Source organism: Piliocolobus tephrosceles, chromosome 19 (genome assembly GCF_002776525.5).
Source record: "Piliocolobus tephrosceles isolate RC106 chromosome 19, ASM277652v3, whole genome shotgun sequence".
NCBI classification, from domain to species: Eukaryota; Metazoa; Chordata; class Mammalia; order Primates; family Cercopithecidae; genus Piliocolobus; species Piliocolobus tephrosceles.
Window position 1 is genome coordinate 8,611,433 of NC_045452.1, and position 9,810 is coordinate 8,621,242.

The window sequence follows — 9,810 nt, forward strand, 5'->3', positions numbered from 1 at the left end:
TCTTTCTTTCTTTCTTTCTTTCTTTCTTTCTTTCTTTCTTTCTTTCTTTCTTTCTTTCTTTCTTTCTTTCTTTCTTTCTTTCTCTTTCTCTCACTCAGACTGGAGTGCAATGGCACAGTCATGGCTCACCGCAGCCTTGAACCCCTGAGCTGAAGAGATCCTCCTAAGTAGCTGAGACTATAGGTGCATATCGCCACACCCAACTAATGCACAAATATTTTAGAGGACAAGTTCCTGCAAGCAGGCTTTCTGGATGTGGTATATTTGTAAACAGTTATTAAATTAGTATTGAAATAACACCCATTACGTTTGGGTGAGTGGCAGAATGGGGCTAAAAACTCTGGCAGAACAGTGCAGAAAGTACAAACAGTACTTTCTCGGTCCCATTTTACAAATGGGAAAACTGAGCTTAGGGAGGCCAGCTCTTGGCCAAGGTCATGGTTGAGTAGGTGCCATGGCCAGGCCTAGAAGTCGAGACTAACTCCCATCGGGGCTCTTTTCGCTCCCCAAAACTCCATCCAATACTCACCTCAGCTGGGACCCAAGAGACTTGTCTGAGTCTCTCCCTTCAGGCCAGTCTGCCTTTGACCACAGCCGGGTTATTGACTGTACTTTCAATGTGTGGCCTTGTGGGTGGAATTACTGGCCCTTAATTGAATTGAAAACAAAAGGAGATTGAATTTTATGGGGAGCAGGAGGCCATTGGAGGGAGGAAATCAAATGCAGAGCAAGCATGAAAGGATCCTGGAGGAAGATGAGCTGCAGGTGGGAGTGTGGGGCTGCTGGGGCTGTTTATGGGTCTAAGGGGGAAGGGAGCTGCCACATTTAAGGTCAGTCCCTCCCTGTGGGCCCTCTGTTCTCTCACTCCCCTTGCTCCAGCCCGAGGCTGTCCTCTGATATGCATCCTGCAGACAAAGAGGCACCCGGATTCCCATATAGCCAGCTGAAATGGCACTGGCTTTTGGTGACTCTGGGATCTTGGGTCTGGTTGTCCCAGGCAAGCGAAGGAGGCCAGCTCCTCCCTGCAGATGCCCAGCCCATGGAGAAAGTATGTTTGCGTCATCAATTAACCCCATGCCTGTTCACAGCCCCTCTGTAGAAAGACAGAGCAGAGGGTGGGAAACGAGTCCAGGGAGGTTCCACCACCAGATAGGAGCCATCCAGGACTTGAATCTGGGGCTCTAATCTTCCAACCTAGCACTTTTCCCCCTCCATTGCCCTCCATTCATCTCTCCACGCAATATGTCTTTTGATGTCTGCAGACTGAGGAACTTGACAGTTGAGCTCAGGGACTATAGATTATTTATTTCTGCTTCCCAGGCTTCAGCTCAGTGCTTTCCACATCCTCGGTCCTTGAAAAGCTTTGCTTAATGAATATATTTGTGTTTATGGAAATAGATAAATATTCATGGAGCCAAGACCTTCCAGAGGGTGAGAGGAGGATGGACCAGTTTTTCCACACAGGCATCTACTAACAGAAGAGAGCTTGGTGGACATAGAGAGACAGGCATTTTGGGCAAAGAGATGGTGTGAGCAGAATCAAGGAGGCTGGAATCTCAGGGGCTGTTTGAGGGGAAATAGCAAACAGCATTCTTCTCAGCCAGAGAAGGATGGCAGGAGGTGAGAACTGAAGGCCAGTAGAGGCTGGATTGGGAAGATCCCTACATACCAAGCCAAGGGCTAGACTTTGACTCCAGATTTTGATGCTTAAACTGTCTTTGCAAGGGGCACGCGGCATACTCTTGTGAGAAAATGAATCCATTGATAAACACAGCACATCTTTCTGGTGCGTTAACTAATTTTTTAGGGTTAATTATTCTTACCTACAAGATTTTCAGTCTTGCAGGTGGTTAAGCATGACGCCTCTGGAGTGACTACCTGGGTTCAAATCTTCATTACAGGTGCTGGCCGTGAGACCTTGGGCAAGTCACTTCCCCTCTCTTGCCTCCGTCCCCTCATCTGCTGGGTGTAGATCATCACAGAAAAACCTTTACATGTGTGTTCTTAGCACTTTATCCACAATAGTCACAAACTGAAAACAACCAGATGTCCTTCGGCAGGTGGATAGATAAAGCATGGTACATCTATACAAAGGAATACTGATCAGCAACAAGAAGAAATGAACTATTGATACCTCCAGCCACATGGACAGATCTCAATGGCATTATGCTGAGTGAAAAAAAGTCAACTTCAAAGGCTGCATACTGTGTAGTTCCATTTATATGACATTCTTAAATTGACTAAATTATAGTGATGGAGAACTGTTCAGTGACTTCTAGAGCTTAGGGTGGAAGAGAGCATACCTTTATGATAGGGTAACCCAAAGGAATTTTGTCGTGGGCATAGAAAAATTCTATATTCTCATGCAGGGGTGGTTGCTGTAATCTAAACATGTGCTAAAATAGCATAGGACTATTTTTTGAAATGCATGTACACACTGGATACAAGCTGCATAAGGTGTGTGGCATTGGACCAAAGCTGATTTCCTGGCTTTGACAACGTACTATGGTCACATAGGATATCATCATTGGAGGATGCTGGGGGAAGGGAACCTGAGAATCCTTTGTCCTGATTCTACAACTTCTTGTGAGTCTTCGACCATTTCAGACTAAAACATTAGCTTTAAAGTGTAGATCATCACAGTCCCTGCTTCTCTGTGCAGATGACAGGAGATGATTTGTAGAAGTATCTGGTACCCCAGTAAGTTTTTGATAAATGTTAACCAGTGTTACTGTTCACTCTCTGAAAGGAGTAAGGACAGGATTCTGGGAGCATTGCTGAAGCTGACAGCAATTCCTGATGGAAACTCTTAAGGCTGAAAGAGGATTCAGATTTAATCTCTCAGGAAAAAAAAAAGCAAAAGGAAGAAAGACAGGAAGGAACGACTCTGGTTTGTATATGAGCCTGTGCTGTTCTGTCGAGCAATGCCTCGCAATGCTTTGCAAGTTCCTTGCGCAACATCTGTTAATCCCGTGATGTCAAATCCCCAACTCACTGAGCCTGGGAAATTGCTGCTGTGTTTTACTGACTTCCCCACACTTGGCAGCTTCCCTTGGAATCGCAGTGTTAATCAGAAACACGCCGTCCCTATTGTCAACACTTTGTTTAACCACTTCTATAAATTCAGCATTAGTGTTGGAGCGATCCTGAGTTGATGGATGAAATCGTCGGCAGCCCCAGACAGCCAAACCCCATAAAACAAAGTCCAGGGCTCAAGGCTCTAAAGCAGGAGACACTTGACATTCACCGAAACATGTGATGCACGGATGACTCACCTCTGAGCTTGAAAGAGCTGTGGGTCTTGGGGGGAACAATGGCTCGAGGAGCGGGGGAGAAGTGAGAACACACAGGAGTCTCCTCGTTAGACCCTGTAGGGAGTCTGTCGCAGTCTCTGTCCCTCTCCATTGGATTCTGAAAGGAAGCCAGGGAACAAGAGGGAATAAAGGAGCCTTGAAGAAGAAGGGAGTCCTTGGGATGGAGTGACTGGTCTTCACAGACCAAATAAAGACCTTTCTTTTGAGGCACATGACCTCTTTTGACTGGTGATCACCACATAATGAAGGCGGGTGGGATATATTTATCCCTAGAGTGTGGCTTTCTGCATAATCTTAAGAAGGTATACAAGAACTCATCTCCATCTGTCCATCATCTGTCTGGTACCTGCCTGGTGTCCTGGGGTCCAGCAGGCCAAATGTGAGCTCTGCCCTTGTCCTTGGGTTGAGACACCCACTGCTGTGAGCCCTGCTGGGGAGGTGTTTCCATTCGCCCACTGAGCACCTTCTGTGTGTCGGGCCAAAAGCCAGGGAAACCACAGTAAACAAGAAAGATGTGGTTTCTCTCCTCATGGGCCTCAGAGTCAGTGAGAGAGGTAGACATTGGACGAGGAATTATAGAATTAAACTGTGAAATGTGCTCCAAGGAAGTACAGAATGCTGGAACAATGGAGGCTCTGGCTCAGTTTGGGAGATCAGGAAGGCTTCCCGAGGAGGTGATATTCAAGTGGGGCCAGGAAGATGAGGCAGAGAGCAAAGGTTAGGAGCAAAGAGAAGGGTTCCAGGGAGAAGGGAAGGCCTCAAGGCTGGCAAGACCGTGGACCTTCAGGGGTCTGAGGGACAGTCAGTGGGGTTGGACCCCAGCACATGAAGCAGAGAGTGATGTGGAATGAACCCGGAGGGACAAGTAGGGACTGGGTCATACAAAGCATGCTTAAAGTTCTTGAGTCCAGCGGGGAAACTGAGGCACACCGTGAGTCAGCAATATCTAGACAGCACTCCATGAGAAGCAACCCTTAGCTTGGTTGGCCTAAAAGCCAACCAAGATGGTGTTTGTCCACTTTTCCTCTGTCACCATCCTTGCTCCAGGAAAAGGCCAAGTGGATGAAGCATATTTCTCAAGAGTGAGGCCACAGAGACTGCAATCAGCTTTCATCTTCTAGAAGCCTCTTCCTTTGGTCGGGGATGGCCAGGCTCCCAAGGCCCAGCTCAGGAAGAGACTGAGCAAAGGGTGCCGGCCCTTCTCCCGGCTGCCTCCTCCGTCCCCTCCCCCCAGGACCACAGCTCTCCATTCCACATCCTGCCTGCCTCGGCCAACTCTTTCCAAGTGCCTGTTTTTCCAGAAACACGAGTTGAGCAAAACAGTCCCCCTCCCTGAACTTGAGTCTGAAAAAATAACCCCAAGAAACACACGCTTTCTTGGAAAATCCTTCAGAGCCTCCCGCTGCCTTTGGACACGTCAACACTGGGTTTGTTAAAATAATAATCTTTAGGAACTAGAGTTTGTCTGCCGCCAAATGCCTTGCATAAGAGTATCACACACCACCCCTGTCGCTGACCCAGAAAACCAGGCCATGAGCTAACGTGGCCTGGTGTCCAGGGTGAAGTCACTCGATTCCATTCTTTATTACTTTTCTATTATTAATTATTATTATTATTATTATTAAAGGCATAGATGACTTCCTGAATCTTGCAAGGTCTGAAGTAGCTGGACAGTGTGTTCCAGAGACAGGCTATTATGAACGGGGCTGTGGTTGAATTTGGGAGACCAGGCTGGAGGTTCTGCAGAGTGGGGAGTCTCTAGATTTGGTGTCCCTTGAGACATGAATGTCCCGTAGGAAAACAAAGAAGCATCCAGTCTAGCTGACTGGCTGTGACCAGGCAGGGCCAGGCAGTGACCATCTGCCCAGGGCAATGAAGTTGTCTTCAGTACCTTCATCAGGTATTTGCAGGAAAAAATTCACATTTCTTAGCTCAGGTGATGGTGGATGGACCGTTGGGCTCCTGAGCTCCATCCTGGCCTTCGTTGCTTGCCAGCTGTTGTAATTTGAACAAAGGATCTTGCCTCTCTGACCTCTACTTGCTCACCCATAAAATGGCAAAGCTGAGAGATCTTGCTCAGGGGTTGTAGTTAAGACTCTAGGATAAAATATGTAAAGTGCTTAGCACAGGACCAGCACGCTATGTGGTGACAGCCCACTGGATGGCATGACCCTGACGTAGCTGTCTGCTACCACACTCCAGGCAGTGACTTGGAATTTCCTCTGAGAAACCTTGGGAGGAGGAGGCTCCTTAAGGGGGTTGCTAAAGAGGGCATGGAAGTCTGCAACCAGATTCAACTGGCCTCTTACATCTGACCTGTGCAACAGCCAGGCTTCCATCATTAAAAGCTCATATATTTTCTGCCTCCAAGAGCCTCCTGTGAATTATCAAACCCCCTAGAGTTGATGGAATATTTATGGACTCAATTAGTTTCTCTAAAGTCTTGATGCCATTCAATTTTTAGATCAACCCAGGGAAGAATGTACTACTTGTGTCCCCATTTTAGAGATAAGGAAACTGAGTCCCAGAGACTGTACAATGCTTCACTAGCCCTATAGCTGGTGAAAACTGGATGGCCAGGAAATAAAGCAGAAACCCTGATGCCAGAGGCCCTGGGTTAACCACCGGCTTCCACTGCCTACCAGTGCATCTCCAGACAACTTTTATTCCCATAGCCTGTGTTAGGGAGGGGACTACATATTGCCGGGCATAAGCACTGGATTCAGAGCCGGGTCCTCATCTCAGCTCTGACCATTCCTCACTGTGTAACTCTGGGCAAGTGACTTTCCCCCTCTGAGCCTTCACTCCTTCATCTTTAAAACGGAAATAAAAATAATAATACCTATTCTTAAGTGGCTGGGTTGGGGGACACAAGGAGGCAAGCCAGGTAAAGCCCCAGACATTTGGGAGGTGTGGTAAATAGTTATCTAGATAGTAATTCTCTCCTTGTTCCAGGTTGACAGATACACTCATGGCCCAACCACTTAGAGCGAGTATTTTTGCTCAACCCAATGGAATCTTCCTCCTCCCCCTTTTTCTTTTAAACCTCTACTCCGACGCTAAATCAAAGCTGAGTGCTGGTCCCTGACAGGACTTGCCTTCAGCCAGCCGCCAGCAGACGTCCAGAATGCTTTATGGGTCCTCTACCTTTGCAATTAGCACCACGGCCTCTGCAGGAGGCACAGGCCTGAAGGACGGGCAATGTCCTCCTCTCGGTGGCACCAGCTCCTAGAACCCAGACAGCCATTCCATGCCCTTCCTGGAGCAGAAGTAAATTTGGGGTGCTTCTTTGGACAGCTGGTCACCCCATTGTCAGCTTTGGAGGAGAACACTGGTCTGGGAGTCCGAATGGGGAGGTGTGGGCAGATGATGTCCTTGGTTTTCAACCTGAATTATTATTATTGCTGTCAATGCCATTGTTGCTGTTATTGCTACTATTTTAGCAGAAGGATGCTTTTTAACTGAAGTCTTCCAGACATGCTGTCAAGATGTAGTGGCGCCCTGACCATGCCTGCTTGTCCCTCACCCTTCCCATGCCCACTGACTTTACTACTGCCTTTGCCCAGGGGCTTTCTCTGGCCCACTGAGTATACTGGGCATGTGTAGGGGATTAGGCCAGAGATGTAGAGGACTTAGAGGATAAATATCCCAACTCCCTCGCCCCTGGTAGAGACAATTCCTAGGTGTGCTCTGTGCAGCCTCCCAGAGTTCCCCAGCAGGACTGTGCTCCAAGTGCTGGCAGCAGTCACCTACTCATTCACGCACCCTGTGCTGGTCTCTTCTTTTCCTGTCTCCCTGGCTATTCCTTTACTGGGGCATCCTGAGTTCACCTCCCAAAGGAACCAACTGCTCTGAAGTCTCTATCTCAAGTTCTGCTACTGAGAGAGCCCAAAGACAGATGCTTAAAAATGACCGTAACTACTCACATTTACTTTGCAGTTTCTATGTGTTAGGAGGCACTATGCTAAGTGCTTTTTATGGATTGAGTCATTTGAAGATTACAACAGTTCTTTCTAGAGGAAGGTATTTTTTTTCACTCTCTTTTTACAGGCAAGGAGATGCAAGACCAGAGAGGTGGAGTACCTTGCCCAGGGTCACACAGCCAGGAAGTGTCAGAGCTTCTCTGTTGGAGGCAGAAGAGGGTACCTGGACTCCACTGGCTGAACCCTATCTTGACCCTCCGAGTTGCTCCAGTGCTCAGCTTTGGAACCCTGTAAACATTTGTCCTGACACCAATTCACTGCAAACAGCCAGGAAAGTCTCAGCTCCCATCAGAAATAGGAATAACCATGTCTTTGTTTACAGGGGGCTGCTGAGAGGGTTAAATGGGATATGGCTGGTGATGGGCCTGTGTGTGCTGATTGCCACAGCTTGGTAGCCCTGTGCTCTACCCTCTAGGGACACACTCCACAGCTGCCCTCATTCTATCTATTTATGTGGCTGATAAAGCAGCCTAGTGGAGGGATGGAGCCAGACAGCCTACTGCCTGGGTTAGAAGCTTCATTCAGACATTGATGAGCCTGTGTGACCTTGGGCAAGTCTTAGTCTTCAGTTTCTCCATTTGCAAAATAGAGATCGTAGTAATAGTTTAGCAATAGCATCTACTCTATCTACTCACAGAGTTGATGAGGTCATTTAAGGAGGCAACCCTTGCAAGGCACTCAGAACAGTGTTCCTCTCTCAGCGACCCAGGTCTCACAGCTGTAACCAACGTTTAACCTTGTGGAGTCCTGAGACTTTCAGCAATAAAACGGGGACAATGACATTCCCACAGTGAGTGATGTGGTGACAATGAAGTAATGTGAAGGACATGCCTGGAGCATAGTAGCTACTCAGTAAATGATGAGTTTTAATATTTGTGCTGATTAATATTAATGAACTACATGAATAATTATTAATACTATAGTAATTGATATTAACAAATTAGTATTAGCACTTAATATCTAGTATTCCTGGTATGACCCTAATAGAAATGGTGACTGGGCTCTGATCACTTTCCCCGGGGTGAAGCACACCATGAAGGATGTGTACACACCATTTCACTTTATTGTTACAACATTGAGGGTTGCCAGATCAAATATAGAATGCCCCATTAAATTTGAATTTCAGAGGAACAAAGAAAAATTCCTGGGATAACTGTGTCCCAAATATTGCACAAGCTGTACTTATACTAACAAATGTAATTCATTGTTTATCTGGCATTGACATCTAACTGAGCGTCCTGTGTTTTTATTTGCTAAATCTGGCAGCCTTTATAACAACTCATGAAACAAACGGTGAAGAAACAGATACTAGATGCTGCAAAGGCTTGCCCAAGGCTCAAAGAGCCAGACACTACCCAGGTCTCTTAGCTCTGCATCCCCTGGTCTGCATCTCCTGGGTTCATTCATTTTGCTGTGTTGGCTGTTGCTATAGGTCAACTGCACTATCTCATTAGGTCATGATGGGAGTGCAGTCTGCCAGTGTTTTGGGGGGCCTGCTCCCATTTTCTCGCTTCCCCCTCAAGATCCCAGGGACTGTCCAGCACCCACTGCTGTCTATGTACCCAACACCATCTCTCTGGCTCCCAGGCAGGCCACCTGTTCTATGCACACTCTGGGTTGGGCTCCCTGAGTCCAGCTGTGCAGAGAACAGGACCAAATTCAAGGCTGGCTGGTGTCAGGCAACCCAGCAGGAAACAAACAAATGCAAATGGAAAAGGAAAAAAAAATCCACCAATGACTTAATGCTTTGCTGATGTCCAAATATTTCGCCTTGTGTGAACTGAGCGCTGAGACCTGGCTGGGAAAACGAGATGGGGCGGGGGCCAGACCTTTTCTACGCAAATCCGGAGGGATAAAATTGCACTTTCAGATCCAGAGAGGTGGATTGGGTATCTCTCATCTGAAAACATCTTGAGGTGAACATCAAGGTCAAGGATGGGAACTGGGCCCACCCGGAAATGAAGGGCCTCTCGGGCTGCTCTTCCTAGCCCCAGCCTCAGCCTCCATTCCCTGCTGCTGCTGCTCCAGCCTGACTTCCCTCCTGTTCCTCCAGCTGTATGGGTCCAGCTCTCCTTTCTTGGCCTGGAATGTTTTCCCTTTCACTTGTGTGAGCTTCTTTTCCCTGTGAAGGTGTCCCTGAGCATGCCGGGAGACACAGACACTCACTCACTATGGCATCTGGATGCAGCCCCGCTTTACAGATGCAGAGACTGAGGCCCAGAGAGCCCAACAGCGTTTCTCCAAGCTTCAAGCCAGGTCTCTGGGCCCCAAATCCAGCGCCCTCTTCACTGCCAAATGTTGTCTTTATTGGGCAACATAAATGGCACCGAACCTGGGCTCTGCTTCTTTCCTGCTGGGGAACCTCAGGAAAGTTGCCTAACTTCTCTGAGCCTCATCCAGATGTTGTAAAAAGCACACTGGTGGGAAAGAATGAGACCCAAGTTTTTATGCCAAAATTCTCTTTTCTTTCTTTCTTTCTTTCTTTCTTTCTTTCTTTCTTTCTTTCTTTCTTT